This window comes from Symphalangus syndactylus, chromosome 18, assembly GCF_028878055.3.
Source record: "Symphalangus syndactylus isolate Jambi chromosome 18, NHGRI_mSymSyn1-v2.1_pri, whole genome shotgun sequence".
Classification (NCBI taxonomy): Eukaryota; Metazoa; Chordata; class Mammalia; order Primates; family Hylobatidae; genus Symphalangus; species Symphalangus syndactylus.
The window spans coordinates 40121998-40137903 of NC_072440.2; the positions used below are offsets into that span (position 1 = coordinate 40121998).

Here is a 15906-nt window from a genome sequence, read left to right on the forward strand (position 1 = left end):
TTATGTGTGTATGTGTGTGTATGCATAAAACTGTATGTATCTCCATACTTCAAAGGTTAATATTCACAGATAGATTCAACAATCAAATACAGAGTTAGTTTTGAAGAAAAAGCCAAATAAGACACCTTTGCTAGACTTTAAAATTTTATTTTAACTGAAACTAAAGTATAGACATAACCATATAAACTAATCTATTTACTTGTAAAATTAATTGTTTCATTGTCATTGAATCAGATGTGAGTATATTTAGATAAATCAAGGTAGTAAAAGAGTATAATAAGAAACATTGAGACCCAGGGATCATACTAACTCAGACTTCTGTCTTGACTCTGCCACATAAGAGCAATATTTCCTCAGGCAAATTATTTTCATAGTTTTGAACTTGAAATTCTCATCTGATAAATGGACACACCAGTGCCTAACACATAGGGTAGCTGTGAGGATTAAATGACATGCACAATTTGCATGGCTTCCTTATCAAGTTGCTACTTGTATTAGTTGGCTAGGGCTGCTATAGAAAATACCACAAGCTGGGTGCCTTAAGTAACAAATTTATTATCTCACCGTTCTGAGCTAGGAGTCTGAGGTCAAGGTGTTGGCAAGGTTGATTCTTTCTGAGGGCTGTGAGGAAGGATCTGTTTCAGGTCCTTTTCTTAGCTTGTAGATGGCCTTCTCTCTGTGTTTTCTCTTCGTCTTCTCTCTGTACATGTCTCTGTGTCCAAATTTCCCTTTTATTACAAGGACACCAGTCACACTGAAGTAAGGTGCATCTTACTCCTATATGACCTCATCTTAACTAATAACATCTGCAAAAACCCTATTTCCAAATAAGGTCCCATTCTGGGGTACTGAGAGGTTAGGCTTCAACATGAATTTTGATAGGGGGACACAGTACAACCCATAACAACACTCAGAAGTCACTTTCTCAGACAGACCATGCTTGACCACTGATGTAGTTTGGCTGTGTCCCCACTAAAATATCCTGAATTGTAGTTCCCATAATCCCCATGTGTAGTGGGAGGGACCAAGTGGGAGGTAATTGAATCATGGTGGCAGTTACACTCATGCTGTTCTCCTGATAGTGAGTGAGTTGTGATGAGATCTGATGGTTTTTTAAGGTGCTTTCCCCCTTTTGTTTGGCACTTCTCCTTGCTGCTGCTATGTGAAGAAGGACATGTTTGCTTCCCCTTCCACCATGGTTGTAAGTTTCCTGAGGCTTCCCCCGCCATGCTGAACTGTGAGTCAATTAAACCTCTTTCCATTATAAATTACCCAGTGTCAGGTATGTCTTTATTAGTGGGATGAGAATGGACTAATACAACTACCTTTTCTAAGAACAGTCTTACCCTTTCCTAGCACACACAGTCCCTTGCCCTATATAATATGCCAAAGTAAATCATAGAATCATTTATTTTCTTATTCTTTTTCTATCCCCCACACTAGGCTGAAAAGTCCATGGTGCCAGGGCCCTACTTGTCTTGGAGGTTGTTCTATTCTGGGCTTGCAGAACAGTGCCTGGTACAAAATAGATCCTTATTCAATATTTGTGGGAAAAAAGGATAAACCTCTGGCTTCAGGTTAGGGCTCAATAAATAATAGGTGGTATAAGTATCTAAAAAAGAATCTCATTCTCTATCCAAATTGGTATTCACTAGCCATACATGAAAGAAACTAAATTTTCAAGTTTATTTTAATAAATCTAAATTTAAATATCCATTAGTGGCTATTGTATTGGACAGCACAGATATAGAACATTTCTGCTATTGCAGGAAGTTGTATGGGACATTTCTAGACATAGAAGCATAGATGAGGATATAATAGTGATAATTCAGTTCAGACCCGGTGCTGCCTGCCAAATTCCACAACACTGCCCTGCATTGCTGCTCTCTCATGACACTGCACAGCTCCCAGTTGATTTGTTCTTCTTTATGGTACAGGTGTATTGGGTGTATTGCAAGCATTTTTTTCTTCCATTATTAAGTTAAAAATACCCCCTGAAGTTTTGAAAAGCTGTAAAGGGGTTGTCTTGAGAGTCCCATTAGCATATTCATAGTGAATTCTGTGGCAGCAATTTTTTATTTTAATGTTGTTCTCTTTGCTATTCAGATAAGCAGTAGGCATGGGTAATTAATGTACAGATTCTGTTTTACACAACTTTAAGAATGACTCTGAGAAACATGTCTTTAAGGACAATGAACTGAGATATCCCTTACTTGAGGATAAAATATGGGTGCAGGTGCAAGGGGTCAGCAGGTGTCATGTGTGGGCTCTTTTCTTCCCTCAACCCTGGAAAGTCTATAGATTTTCACCATCCTTGTTCAGCCTCTGCCTTAGGGATAAGCAGTGCTGGGGTGATGTTATGCTCAGAAAGTAACCAAAGGCTAGTAAACATCTCTCATGGTTGGCAGTAAAGACCATTGCTATGAATAACAATCTATATTTTATAAAACTATTTTGGCTTCATATAAAAATCTAATGCTTCAAGGCAATAGCACATACTCCAATGTGTTACTGAATCCTGAACCATACCCCTAAAGGAGGCATTCATTGATATCACTGGCTGAACAAAAGGCTTTGGGGTGGGGCAAAGGGATAATACATAATGCAGTTAGAAAGTGGTAGAAAGCATATTGCTTATATAAAATTCAGTGCTAGATAAGAATAAAATATGAAATACATGTGGCAATGAACTTAGAATATGCTCCAGTTTTGGAAAAAGAATAGTAAGATAAAACCCTAGAATTTGGAACAGTTTTTAAATAACCTCTATTTCATTTTAATATTTGAACAGTGACAAAATATCAGTACCACCTGCTTTGTGACTTTTCTGAAAAGAATACATGGTCCCAGGGTATTCTCTATTGGAATACCATTCACACCTTCAAACTTAATCACCATCCAGTTAAATTTGAGGAATGGTAATTGATGACTTCAGTGAGTCAAAGCACATTTACCTGAAGAACTAAAAATGCTGCTGGAAGGGCTAGACTCTAAGTTGCTACCTGACTGAATTCTTATTGCCTGAATGTGGTTGTAGTGTAGACTCTTCATTAGGAAGTGAATAGGTGAAGTATGAAAAATTAAATGTGTACAAAATCCAAAGCTTCCTGATAGGTTGTTTGGGCTATTTTGAAGAATAAGACAAACAACGGAAGCATTATAATTGGAGGATTATTGAGCCAACAAAGGCAAAGTAGGAGCATATTTATCAGGCATAATTCTTAAGATAGAAGTGAAAGATCTTATTTATGTTTGAGGCATAGGAAGCAATAGAAGCATATATATTTGCAGGGTCTAAACATGCCTCTATTCATCAATGCATTTTAGTATTTTAGCTCAGTGTTCATTAAAGTTATTACCTTAATTTATTTAATCAAAATATTGACTCTATTCTCATACTGCAAATAACTTGTTACATGATTTGGATGTTAATATGATTTTTTCCACTGAACGTTAAATTAATGCTCATCCTTTCACTATTAAAATATTAATGTCTTCTATTTTAGTTTAGCATTTAAAAAACAAATTTGTACAGATGGGATCTCACTATTATAAAAAAGCTTCTTTCCATTTTTGTAAACTGCAAACTTGCAGTTAGCTTAACTAAAATTACATAATAGAATTTCCAAATTAAGAAATTAAGTCGCTCATTTGTTCTGTAAAGCAGTCACTCTTGAATAAAGAAATCCGTGGTTCAATATATTTTTTAACAAATCAATAGTATTTTCAGCTTTGTTGGGATATAACTGACAAATTGAAATTGTATATATTTTCAGTGAACAACTTGATGTTTTGATATACACGTAAACATTATGAAATGACCATTACCATGGTTCCATAGAACCATTTTGTTTAAACCATCTCATTCTCTCGTTGACTTTTGTATAAATGTTTGATGTATAGAAACCTCATTTCATTAAATACTTCAGAGGCCAATTGTTATTTTATGGAATCCAACAAACATTACTTTAATGTTAACAGACCCTAAAAAGGAAACCAGGCATCGGTTTTTCTGTTTGTTTGTTTTGTTTTGTTTTTTTTGAGATGGAGTCTCACTCTGTCACCCAGGCTGGAGTACAATGGCACAATCTGGGCTCACTGCAAGCTCTGCCTCCCAGGTTCATGCCATTCTCCTGCCTCAGCCTCCCAAGTAGCTGGGACTACAGGCGCCCACCACCACACCCGGCCAATTTTTTGTATTTTTGCTTTTTTAGTAGAGACGGGGGGTTTCACCGTGTTAGCTAGGATGGTCCTGATCTCCTGATCTCGTGATCCACCCGCCTCAGCCTCCCAAAGTGTTGGGATTACAGGCGTGAGCCACCGCGCCCAGTCATCGGTTTGTAATGCCATAAAGAATCCATGAATAATATAGTCGTCTATTTATTTTCGAAAGAGAATGTTCTTTTAATAAAGCATATGTTTTCCAATTTACACTTGAGCAAACCTTTATTTTAAAGGAAAATTGACAAATTTATGTTTCAGAGTTATGATACACCCTCTTCTTATCTAAGATATGAAGGATACAGCAATTAATTATCCAGATGTTTTGGCTGTAGTCTTTTTTATTGTTGAGTAACAAATTTTCATACACTTAGCAACTTAAAACAATATCCTTTTCTTTAATGTCTCAGTTCTTTAGGTCAGAAATTCAGGATAACAGTGCTGGTTTATCTGCTCAGAGTCTCAAGCTCAAGGCTGAAATTAAGGTGCTAACCAGCTGTGATCTTATCTGGAATCAAGGTCATCTCCCAAACTCATTACTGCCACTGTTGGAAGAATTCAGTTTCTTGCAGTTATAGGAGAGAAATCCCTCTTCTTTTGCTAGCTGTTGGCTGTAGCCCCCTGTGACCTCCTAGAGGCCACTCTTGGATTCTTGCCCCATTGGTCGTCTTCATCTCAGCCATGGAAGACCTCCCCTCTCACACTTCATCTCTCTGACTTCCTCTTTTGCTTCTAGCTAAAGAAAGCACTCTGCTTTTATAGGTTTTATAGGACTCATGTGATTAGATTAGACCCACCCTGATAATCTTCTTATCTTAAGGTCAGCTGATTAGTAACCTTAATTGCATCTACAAAAATTCCTTTTTCCAGGTAAAGTAATATAATCGTGGAGTAACACCAGGGCTGAGGGTAATAGGACTCATCTTAGAATTGTGTATTAGCCAAGATGTGGAATTCCTATCAATAAATTTAAGCAGTGTTTCCATTATAATTGAAAAGGATAGAAGATTAGGGTGGCTGATCATCTTATATTTAAATGCTAAGAAAGATGACAATCATAGCCAAAAAGCTTGGTCACATGTTGACTTTTTAGGAACTCAATTATAGCAATCAGAATTGATAGAGACAGAAATCATACTGCAAAGGCTTAAAGGAATGCTAAGAGTTCTACCATTTGAGAAATAAAGAACTACCAGGCAAAATGAAGAAATAACCATGTAATTGAAAAACTGCCAGGAATAATTCTTAATTAGATGTAGACCAAATGTCTCAATAGTTGCATAAGAAGGCAGAGGCCACATAATTGCTCTGTGCATCAATCTGCTTGGACGTTTTCATCTGTTGCACGTTAAAGCTGAGTACTACCATGTTTGTGCCACAGCGTCTCCATGGCCTCCTCCCTGACGGCTGCCTGGGAACATGTTCCTCACTGCATCACACTGCCCTTCCCAGTCTCTCAGGAAGCTTAAAGGGGTAAAGCAAAGGGAGGAGACTGAAAAAAAAAAAAAAAAAAAAAAAAAAAGACAAATTTGGGAGAAGATCTTTTGCCTTTCTATTCGTTAAGTGAGAATTTGTAGATAGAGTGGAAAGAACTATTGTGAGCAGGGGCAGGAGTATGTGAAGGAAAGGAGGGATAGACTGAAGATGTCAGAGACAGAGAAGGCCCCAAAGGATGGAACAGGGGATGGAATTAGGGGAAATGTCCTGAAGGATAGAATGGGGATAGAATTAAGAGCGTGCATGGATCCATTTATTCTGGAAAGGGAAAACCTTATTTCTCTGAAATACAGGAAAAGAACAGAAAATGAGTAGTGGTTTCAAATGAGGGATAAAATCAATTACATGTAAGAGGGCTTCTATTCTCTCAGCACAACGGGGCTACTTTATATGTATTTTGTCTTCTGTAAAGTGATAAAAAATAGTAAGGCCAATAGAACACAGCTCAAATAATATTTATGATAGTTAACTGAAATGATGCATATAAACTGCTTAGAGTAGTATGTACCACATTATAAATGCACAGAAATGTTAGCTATTTTTACTATCATTGCCATTATTATTTTCTATTGACAGTCAAGGAAAGTGAGGTAATGGTGTGAACTTAAAAGTAACATAAAGCTTTTCAATCACTTGTTAAAAATGGCATTGTGGAGAAACATTGAACCCTCCTTAAATGTAAATAGCATGATTCATGGAACATTCAGTCAAGATGACTAATCTTTTTTTCTAGTAACGCTCAACAGTCTAGAAGGTACAGAAGGCAGTGGGTATCAAGTTTTATAAAAGGTCAGGAATTGGAACTCTGGGGACCTGGTTGTTCTCATGAGGGCACATACCAAGATCAGGGTGAGCTAGGAAGTTTAAGTGATAGGAAGATAATAGATTTATTTAGAGAGGGGAAATTGAGACAGTTTCAAGCCTCAGAGATGGAGCAGAACAACAGAGCTCCAAGCACTGGGAGGCAGGGCTGGAGGTGACCAAGTCCACGACTTTGTCTTTCTAAAGTGAAGTGGAGGTGAATCTGAAGAAATTATCACTGTGATTAAGGTTGCTATTGAGGGCAACAGGACAAGCTAGAGTAGGAAGAAAAAGTTTGGCATAGGTATAAGATGTAGTTGTCTAATATTGAACAGCACAGATTTTAGAACATTAGCATCACCACAGAAAATTTGATTGAACAACACTGTACTAGAGGTACAGGAAAGTGAGAGGGTAGGGTCTTACAGAAAATGTTGCAGCAGAATAAAGTATGCCAAATGAGGATGTGAGCAAGGATATTCTGTATTTTTGACAATTTTGAAGCATTATTATTTTAACGTTTCTGAAATTTGGATGAGTCATGCAATTGATGTGCTCATTTAATAAGGTTAGTGTTTATTTTTCTCCTGAAAAACCATTAAGCAATTAATAATGCATCTCACAGTCATTGTCATCATAATATCAACGAAATATGGTAAGAGCAAGGCCAAAGGAGGGGTTTTCTTACTGGGTGGTGATCATAACGATAAAGAATCAGGACAAAAAGACTGAAGAGATGTGGTGATAATGGGATATGAGCTGAATTGAAAAAGAACTAGCCCCAAGATATTAGTCAGCACTTTGGAGGAGTGATGAATTTGCCGTGGTTTAAAGTACTTCTTTAAGTTCATAGCACCCAACTCTGTGTTCTCAGACCTTATGTTGTCTGAGAATTGGGCTGATGGTGAGTGTCAGGAAAATGATGTCAGTCATTCTAAAATAGTCTCCCAGGTGCTGATGCCCTTTGGCAACTACAGTAGGTCTTCCTTAAGATTGGGCATGGGAGAGACAAATGTCAAAGAAAAATACCCCTCTTGTTTTGAGTGGAGAAAGTCAGAAGAAAGGGAGAGAGATTGAGGTGTGCTGAAAGCAAAGCCAACGTGATCATCAAGATAACAATAGCCATACATTAAGGTAGCCAAGATCATAGACTTGAGATCTGAACTTGGATGGAGATGATGAGCTACACAGTTTCAGTATCATCAAAAAGTCAGCTACATCAGATGGAACTGAAGTTGTTTGTTTTGTTTTACTTTTTGATGCCGTAATAACTCTGGCATGACTTTTCACAGCAAATTAGAATTAAGACCTTTTAAATTTGTCCCAAATAGTTATTGATACCTGCAATAATACTTTTTTTCCCATGGAATTATATTTTCCTCTTAAAATATATATGTGTATGCATACATTCATTTATATAGTGTGTGGGTATGTGTTTGTGTGTATATGTGTGTGTGTGTGTATATATATAGAGAGAGATATATATATATAAAGAAAATAGTGTAGTGGAAAGAACTCTGTTTTCTAAGTCAAAATATCTGATTTTGAACTTGGGGTCCAGTGAGCCACTTAATTTCAGGTTTAACTTCTGGCAAGTTTTATCTTCTGAAGCCAAAAGTCATTTTCTTTTAAAAAGAGGCAATACTTGTAAATCTTTTAAAGATCAGATGACATAAAAGATATGAAAATATGAACTATAACATAAGTATACTGAACCTATAAAGTAATACAAATTTAAGTCATTAATGTTACTGATGGGAGTTCATTTCTAAGATATCACATAGTTGTTGGGCACAGAAAATTTGGAAACTTTGGCTTTCATTCTTGCACAGCCTAATTTAGCATCATGTTCTTGTTCTTTGCTGATTAATCAGGTAAGGAAAAAGTCAAGTAAAATGATTTGGATGCCTCACTGCCAGGGAATGCTTGATAAATCAAAAGCCTGGCTTGCTAGGGACATTCTGACTACTGTTGTTTATAACCAAGATCTTTTGCAACCTTAGACTTCCCAGGAAAAGCCTGGGCTTTGTTGCTGCAGGAAGGAGAACAGGGAGGAAAATATCTTTCAGATTTAATCAGTGAGAAGCTAATAGGACTTAGCCACTATGCTAAGGAATACCCAATCATTATTTTGATACTTTCGTAAGCTGAAGCATCATTTAGGGGCCTAGCAGGTTTGCTTTCTGATCATATTCAAAGCCTTCACCTGGGTGAACTCCTATGAGAACCTATAATTCAGGGATGCTAAAGTCACCATGGTGACAAGAAGAACTCAGCTGGCTTCCTATTCAATGCATCTCAGATGAAGGTGCTCACTCCAGGAAACATAAAGGATATCCATTAATTTTGAGCTTTTTTTGTGTGAAGCAAAGGGTAATGCTAATATACAACCTCTGGAATAGACCTGATCAGTTACCCAGTCTCTGGGAGAGGGTGGTAATTGAAAAACTAATAAGGGCAGGCCCTAGTCTAAGAAACTAAATCTAAGACAGCCACCTGAAGTGTGAAGATGGAAATTGCAGAGTTGAGTCTGGAGTGTTTTATAGGCTTACAGCTCTAACTTGCCTAATTGAACTTTTATAATTGAACTTTTACAAAGAAAGTGGGGATTTATTTATACTCCAACTCTAGGGGGCCACAAAAGAAAAAAAAAAGAGGAAATGAGAGTATAGGAGATTTCTCTAGGTTATCATAAGAAAGAAGTCTGACAATACAATCCTCGTTCCATTTATCTTTTTATAATAAACCGCAAAATATTTAAGAGCTGTTGGAATTCTTTGTTACTTCCCCATGCTGGCTATTTTGCCATTCTCTTCATCTCAATACTTTGCTGAGTAAAAGTCTTGAAACCAAAAATATCCCTACAATTCATGACCTTGAGTGACTTCAAAATTTATTTAGACAAAACAGACAGCTGAGTTCTGTGGTTCTCAATCTTTGTACTTTTAAAAAGTGTTCATGCTTTGGTTCTACCCACAAAGATCCTGATTTCACTGGGGCTGATGTGTTGAAAGATTTTATAGCCACCAAATCACCCTAATGTGCAATCAAGGGTGAGAACCAAAGCCTTATTGTCTCATATCACCCTTCCTTAAATCCACTGACCTTGACTTCAGTTTTACCTTGGCAATTCACCTCCATGGCCACACTCTGAACCTTGTCATCAGCCAGAACTGCTCCAACCAACCTCAAAATCTTAAACTCAAATATCCCACACTCTTAGCATAGTTTTTCTTTCTAGCTCCTCTTATTAAAGACCTAATAGTCTTATTTCTCAACTGCTTTCTTGCTAAGCCTTCATTGTTATCCTCATGAACCCAAACAGGAGATAACAAGCCAGGATTAATCCACCTGTGTGATCTCCCCATTTTTAACCCTTGTGTTTCCAGAGAAAAACGCAACCACTTACACTGGTGCCACAGCAAGTTCATACTCTCTAGACCCAATTGGATGGAGCCTCAATACTGCCAAAATCCCATTCATTTCTCTAGTCAGCCTTGTGTCCTTTTTTCCCAATAAAAACCCTGTCTCTTGGTCACATGGACGTTTCCATCCTATTTCTGTTGGAAGTAGAAATCTGCTCCTGTACCTTGAATCCCACCCGCTTCTGCCTTTTCAGTTGACTTGCTCCTTCACCTGCCACTTGTCTTGGATCACCAGCTTTAGCCGTGAACTAAGTCTTTAACATGGGCATTTAAACATACTTAAAACACTCCCTCCAAAAAGCAAAGCATAACAACGCTAAAGCAAATTTTCATGGGTCCTCCTCTGCCTACTGCCTTCCTCCCTCTAACAGCCAAATAATTTTGCATCTACTCTCAATTTTGCACTTTCCTACACCAAATATACTGACATTTTTAGTGCCAAATCCAGGAAATTTTTTCTTAGTCTTTGTTTTACTCAGATTCTCTTCAGTGTTTGAAGAGTGTAGGCCACTCTCTGTGCTTAAAACAGTCTATTCCTCCATGGGCTCCTAGCTAACAGCCTGCAGTTTGTCAGTCTTCTTTGGGGTTTCTTGATCCTCTGCCTACCACTGAAATGGCAGTGTTCTTTTGTCAGCCCTTTCTGCTCTTACTCCATATTCCAGAGGTATTTAGCCATGGCTATGCATCAGAATCACCTGCAAAGCCTTTTAAAATGCAGCCGTCCACTTGCTGTGCTAGATCATCTGAATCAGAATTACTAGGGAGTGGGGCCCAGGCACCTAAGTTATTCAGAAATTCCACAGATGATTGTGATATGCTGGTGGTCTTCTTCACATCCATGCCTTCTCAGGCATTCCTGTTATCAGTCTTTCATCTGGATATCCTAGACCCTAGGCTTATATTTTAGATATGTCTACACAAGATGTCCAAACTCACTGATGTGTCCAAGAGAGCCTCCCTGCCTCCATTCCCTTCCCATCTCATCCAATCTGCTCTACCACTTCCCCCTTTTCTCCTCCCCCATATTTCAGTGTGAATGAGTGACATCAGATTTTATTAAATTGTACAAGCCAGAAACTTGATAATCATTTTGAATCGTTTTATTTATCCCTCATGTCCAATCAATTGTCAAGTCATATCAGTTTCACCTCTAGTATTCTCCAACGTTTTTTATATACATGGGTATTACTTTAGGTTAAGCTAAGTCAGTCTGTGTTGCTATAACAAATTACCTAAAACTGGGTAATTTATGATGAACAGAAACTTATTTCTTACAGTCCTGGAGGCTGGAAAGTCCAATATCGAGGTGCCAGCATCTTGCAAGGGCTTTCTTGTTGCGACATCATATGGCAGAAAGTGAGAGGGCAGGAGAGAGCAAGAAGGGACTGAACTTGCCCTTTTATAAGGGCACCAATGCCTCCCTTGAGGGTGGAGCCCTCATGGCCTAATTACCTCTTAAAGGTCCCACCTCTTAATACTGTTACAATGACTATTAAATTTCAATATGAGTTTTGGAGGGGAGAAACATTCAAACCGTAGCAGCCACCATCATCTGTCTTCTGAAACGTTACCACCACCTCCTGACTGTATCCTCTGTGTTTGGCTTTGCTTGCTCCCACTAATCTGTTTTTCACGCAAAGCTCAGAACATTCTTTTTCTAGAGGATAAATATGATAATATATATTTCCTGCTTAAGACTTTTCAGTGACTTTCTGTTGCTTTCAGAATAGAGCCCAAGCTGTAACACGGCATATATGGCCCGTCAGAACCCGACACCTGTTCTATTCTTTTGTTAGGTCCTCTCTTGAATTCTGCACACAGTTTTCATCACAATTCTCTGGCGTTCATGATTCTCTCTTGTCTCTGGGCCTTTGTTTCTTTGCTCTTTTTGCCTAGAACGCCCTCTTCCCCTTGGCTCAGGTCTTACATCTTCCATTCCTGTCGAGGTAACTCCTCCTCATGTTCCAGCTCATGTCTAATATACCACCTTTTAAAAGGATGTCTGCCTAAACCTGTAGAATGGGCTTAAGAGGGCTTCCCGTATATTCTCATACTGTGTACAATGAAAATCTACTCATTGATTTACTTCTCTCTCCCACCCGACTTTAAGTTCCTTTAACATAGAAACTTTTATGCATCGAAGAATTCTTTTTTTTACGTGACACATAAACTCTCAATGATTGTTGAAGGAATGAAATAAGGAGTATTCCGAACTATTAGTAAAAAAAAAAAAAAAAAAAAAAAATCAGAAAGTAATGATCAAGAGAGGCTTTTTACAAGGAAAGTCAGTAGTTGAAAAGCTAGAAGTAGAATGAGCTGACTGACTTGAAAAGAGGCCACTACTTAGTGAAAAGCACTTCATTGGTATGGTAGGAGTTGAAGTCAGAATGCAGAGAATGGAGGAATGAGTGGTGTATGAGTTTTCTGCTGAAACAAAGTACTACAAACAGAGTGATTTAAACAGAAATGTGTTGTCTCACAGTTATGGAGGTGAGAATTCTACGATCGAGGTGTTGGCAGGGCCATGCTCCCTGTAAAGGAGCTAGGGAAGGAACTGTTCCAGTTCTCTCTTGTAGCTTCTGGTAGTTCCTTTGCTTGTAGCACCATCCGTCCAGTCTTCACATGGTGTTCCTTCTGTGTACATGTTTGTCTCTTCACATGGTGTTCTTTTTATAAAGCTGTGAGGCACATTGGATTAGGGACCTACTCTTTTGCAATATGTCTTCATCTTCACTTAATGAATCATACCTGCAACAACCCTATTTCCAATAAGGTCACATTCTCAGGTATGAGGAGTTAGGACTTCAACACATGAATTCTGGGGGAGATGCAATAAAGTGTTGTTGGACTTGGGTTTATTCATGGTGCTATTATTGTCAGACATTCATAGATCAATATTAGCTTTTAATCTCTTATTTTAGAGTCCACATTGTAGCATAATATTTACTGTGGTTGCCGTGGAAGAGAAGTTAGTAAATGACTTTCACTATACAGGGCTACCACACTGGTTTCCAAATTGAGCTCTTCAAGGTTGGAGATGGAGGACAATGGAGCTCCTCCACCACAGCACCCTCTCTTTGCCTAATTTACCCATAAGCAAAGCAAGGTTTGAAATCCACCTATCTAAAATAAGACTTTTAGACATGTTGGAGGATATATTTTTAGTCATAATGTTGATAGCAAATAAAAAGAGAAGATACACCCTGAGCAATTGGAGACAAGAAAATCTGATGCATAATTTAAAAGAAGAAAATGACAAAAAGTACAAAATCTTATTTGCACTTATTACCTAATACTTTAAAATCTTGGAGATATATATATATATATGGTCTAAATAATACACAAAGGTATATATATATGAGGTCTAAGTAATACACAAAGGTAAACCCTTCATTATCTTAGTTGGAATATATATAGAGGTATAGATATATATAGATATCCTTTCCCACACTGATTTTAGCTCTTGAAATGCATAGAATAGGAAAAACATCAGAATTATAATCTCCATGGGAGCAGCTTTATACCAAAAAACATAGAAGCAATTATATTTGAAACCTGCTAGAGTACAAAATTCTAGATTATCTTTAGCAGTTTACTTTTATTTTCATGGATAAAATTTGAAAAGACAAGGGCCAGAGACTCATTCTACCATTTGAGAGCATCACTAGGGAGCATGACATTATCACAGAGATAGATGTATGGTGACCTAGAAATTTTTTGTAGGTAATTCCTATTCTGAAATTTAATATGAGTTGCCAATTTGGAACACTGCTACATTATATTTATCACAGAGTTATAACTTTTAATGGTTTGAGGGATCATAGATCTGACCACATCAATATTTGACTCATTTTCAAAATAGAAAGTGCTGAAATACCAAAATACTGAGCTGAATTCTTTAAAACTTTAAAGCTGAAAAACCACTCGTGTACATAAAGTGAAAGAAGAATCAACCTAGTGTAAATGGCTGCATTTTTGAAATTCCATTGTAAATCCTAATCAAAAATACTGTTTTAAAAAGCTAGCATGTTTGGAAATGGGTGTAATTTGCATTAAAATCAGAAGACATTATTTCTTGGTTTTACTACTAAGACACATGGACATAGGAAGGGGAACATCACACACTGGGGCCTGTTGTGGGGTGGGGGGAGGGGGGAGGGATAGCATTAGGAGATATACCTAATGTTAACTGACGAGTTAATGGGTGCAGCACACCAATATGGCACGAGTATACATATGTAACTAACCTGCACATTGTGCAGATGTACCCTAAACCTTAAAGTATAATTAAAAAAAAAACAGACTGTGGATGCTTATGGAAAATACGTTTACTTTTTCTAGACTCCTAGAAGGCCATTTTGAGGACTTCTGTAATAATTCACTAAATAGATAGAACACCGCCTATACCTATACTTTGCTATAAGATAGTCCTCTTTTGGTCTAACCCTCATTTCTATTTCGCTAACTAGCTAGTCAGGAGTGTAAAGTAGGCAGTATAAAGAATTGTTAACTTACTAGGGTCGCATTCAAAGTAAGCCTAGAGTAAAATCAGGAGATCAGATTACCCCAGCTCCTGAGACTAAAATGTGAACTGTATTGTTGAAGAGCTTTTCTTCCTCACGATTCAAGGAGATTTGAAGACTGGTGATGTAACAGCAAATGCAGACACTTTTGGTCACTGTTAGCTTGTGTTGAATGTGCTGACTGAGTCTGTGTCCATCTTGAAAATATTGAGGAGTCAGTAAAACATATTTGACTCTTTACCCAAACACTTTCTCTTAAATTTTTCATAGTCATGAGTATTTCATGGGGAATTTAATCTATGTGTCTGTGATTCATTTACACTAGTCTCATCAAAATGGCATAGGGAGATATTGAATGGCTAAGAATCCTTAAAGTTTAAGAGGCCATTTAAGGCTTTTATCTCTGAACCAGAAAGTCATAGTGTACCAGGACTACTCACAATTCAAACATACCAGTGTTCAATTTTGTTTTGTCTAATATATCCCAGGAAACCTTACTGTTTGATTCATAACTTCTAACCTCAAAAATGCTGCTCTAACATATGTATATATATTAATGAAGTCCAGATAAGAAGTGCATGGCTAGAATGGGAATGTTCAACATAAAAATATCCCAGCCAGACGTGGTGGCTCATGCCTGTAATCCCAGCACCTTGGGAGGTCCAGGCCTGCAGATCACTTGAGCTCAAGAGTTTGAGACCAGCCTGAGCAACATGGCAAAACCCTGTCTCTACAAAAAATACAAAAATTAGCTGGGTGTGGTAGTTCGTGCCGGTAGTCTCAGCGACTCAGGAGGCTGAGGCCTGAGAATTGCTTGAACCTGAGAGGTGGAGGTTGCAGAACTGAGACTGTGCCACTGCACTCAGGCCTAGATGATAGAGGGAGACCCTATCACCAAAAAAAAAAAAAAAAAAATTGAAAGCCACATTTTGAATAACTAAATTTGAATATCAGCACAGTGGCCTGAGGATGTATGAATTTACAGATAAATGCCTTCCTACTAACTGAAAAATAACCAGTGCTTTAAAACTTTTCATCCATTAAAGGAAAGTCATGCTGAATTACTCCATTGACGTTGTGCGATATTCTGTAGTTTTTAAAATGCTTTAAAATACATAATCTTGTCTGATTAGGTAAACAGGATTGGCATTATTCTCTCCATTTCTAAAAGGGGAAAATACAATTACATACAAGTTTGTATATTGTTGCTTTAGGTGTAGTAACATAGACTGTTACAGTTCTGAGCTATGATTGTATGCAATAATAGAAGCAATGCTGCACGTATCTCATATAGCTCTATTTTATTTTTAAATTCATTTTTCTCATGCTTGTAAGAAATCTTTGACTTTGATTTTAGTTAAAAGATAAAACAAAATCATAATTTCTATGATAATACAAAGCTTGAATATTATCATTGGCATAAATTCAGTTCTAATTTT

The 15906-nt window shown here is 37.5% G+C and overlaps 1 protein-coding gene across 7 annotated transcripts in view; it reads left to right on the forward strand.

Moving 5' to 3' along the window:
- Positions 1-15906, forward strand: part of PDE4D (phosphodiesterase 4D) — a 1541788-nt gene that overhangs the window by 877349 nt on the left and 648533 nt on the right. The window lies entirely within an intron of this gene.